This window comes from Propithecus coquereli, unplaced genomic scaffold (genome assembly GCF_000956105.1).
Source record: "Propithecus coquereli isolate 6110/MARCELLA unplaced genomic scaffold, Pcoq_1.0 Scaffold26, whole genome shotgun sequence".
Taxonomy (NCBI): domain Eukaryota; kingdom Metazoa; phylum Chordata; class Mammalia; order Primates; family Indriidae; genus Propithecus; species Propithecus coquereli.
The window spans coordinates 1,362,465-1,364,835 of NW_012148174.1; the positions used below are offsets into that span (position 1 = coordinate 1,362,465).

General features: G+C 38.7%; 1 protein-coding gene across 1 annotated transcript in view; it reads right to left on the bottom strand.

The window, feature by feature from the left end:
* Positions 1–2,371, bottom strand: part of PRKG2 (protein kinase, cGMP-dependent, type II) — an 85,315-nt gene that overhangs the window by 10,408 nt on the left and 72,536 nt on the right. The gene's annotated exons all lie outside the window — the stretch shown is intronic.

Below are 2,371 nucleotides of genomic sequence, written 5' to 3' on the forward strand. Positions count from 1 at the left end.
ATGACTCACAAAGATTATATTAAGAGATGGCCAGGGATATTATGAAATTAAAACTTGTAACCAGCTGAGATGAGCACATCTACTTACTCCTCAGAGAAAGAACCAATGTGAAAATCCTAGCTAATTTTATAAAGACTGAGATTTAAAAGACAAGAAAGCAATGCTTATAACTGTGTTTGTACGTATGCGTATACGAAAACAGTACATTTTGTTGGTGTATAACAGCCTTTCAACTCATTTTTTTAAATTGCATTTAAGTTTTTAAGGATGACTAGAAGTTCATGAGCTATTTAGGAGAGTTTTTCTAGCTCTGAAAGTGGTATATTTTCATTTGAATTGCTGGTTTAGCTTTTGTAATATTTGCATATTGGCCCAAAGAGACGGCAATAATTATATTCAAGTTTTCAGATGTATGAAAACATTTTCTCTATTGATCATATCAATTTGGGTTTTATCCATTTGGTCAGAGGAAACCGACACTCAGACCTATACAAAGTCGTATTTCCGATAGAGAAGGTCCCAAATCTTTTATGTCAAGTTCTGTGTGGTTTCTATAAAAATTATGCTACCTCCGTCTTGTGCCACCATGGATACCATCACGAAGCCTCACCCAGCTCCTCCAAGCAAAGGAAAGGTAAGTCCCTCCATCTATTCATGCAATGAGTATTTATTGGATACCATTACCTATCAAAAGACTTTTTTAGGGGTAGCATTGGAGCAGATTTGAGTGGAAATCTGAGCCCAATAAGATAGAGAGTTCTGTAAGCATCTGAACAAGAGTGATCCTGCCAGAAGGAAGAGCCACTGCAAAGGTCTGAGATGGGAACACACATGGTAGGTTCAAGAACTGGCAAGAAGGCCAGCGTAGCTGGACCATCATGTGTGAGGGAGAGAAAGGCGGGAAGTGAGAGAACATTATGGGTATTTTTGTTGTTGCTGTTTGTTTGTTTCTTTGTTTTAGAGACAGGATCTCACTATGTTGCCCAGGCTGGTCTTGAATTCCTGGACTCCAGTAATCCTCCCTCCTCCCAAAATGCTGGGATTACAGGCATGAGCCATCGTATCTAGCTGTAGAGTGATTTTTAAGCCACAGAAAGAACTTTTATTTTCTAAGAAGTCATTGTAGGATTAAGAGAAGAGGTGTGACATGAAATGACTTATGTTTTAAAGGGATCAATCCAAGAGACAAGAAAATAGACTATCCTCTCTCCTTTTTTTTGTTTTGTTTTGTTTTGAATTTCTACTAGTCAAACTGGGTTTTCAAAAATAGTATCTGGAAAAGCTGTACACAGGTTTGCCCTTGTCTCATTAAATTTCCACCATTAAAGAGGGTTTATGTCATGCAGAAAGCTTAAAAACATTGTCACCAAAGATTTTTTAACAAGCTAGAAGGTTTTAAGATGACTTTAAATCTGCAGCCATGGTTGCATCATTCAGAAATAGAAAAATCAGCATTGTGGCTTACTGGAGCTAGTGTCCAGCAAGTATGAGCTTTTTCCCAGAAGTTTCTCTCTGGGTCTGTAAATTTGTCAGATAGTGGATCTCTCAGTCACATAAAAATGGACACAGAATAACCAGCCTAATTAAGGCAGATGATTCACGGAGACATAACATTCCAAAAAAAGTTTATGTGGCATTTTTAGTGCACTCACTTTACCCACGTCTAGACAAGGGTAAAATGGAATCTGTTTATCCTGTCCACCAACAACCCAAGTTGGTTTAATGTCCTTCTGCTAACGTCCACCCACTGGAAGAGGTAACCAGGGATGGTTTCGATGGAGTGGATGTCCAAGTGGGAGAGGTGAGCTGTGGGCTGGGTGAGTCTCTCATGGCAATGATCCATGCTTTATGCAGACGTGGCAATTCAGCCGAAATATTTGAGAGTATTTAGCTGAAAGTGGGCAAGATGAAGGGAAGCTTTGCGTATACAAGGATGAACCGGAAAAATTTTTTGAGGCTCATTTCATATGCCACCACCTCCCTGAAGCTTTCTGAGAATTTACAGAATCAATTCCTTTCTCCTATGAGGTTCTTTAACACTGTTTATTTTCCACAATTACATACCCAATGGCAGTACTGTCTAATTGTGAATAAATCTAGCTCCTTGAGAAGAGGCATTATATCCTATTCATCTTGTACACCTACAGCATTGGTAGCATAGCAAACATTCAACCCATGTGTGGTGAAAAAAAACGAATGAAGAGATAACCATTAATCAGTTTCAATAAGGTATGTTGAGGTCTAGGAAGGTCATGGATACTTGTATGAGGTGAGATTTCAACCAGGTTTCAAAAGGAATCTTCTTATTACAGTAAATGGATGAGGAAGTAGAAGCTATTTAAGGGAGAAGCAGCAGTATGTGTTAAGCACA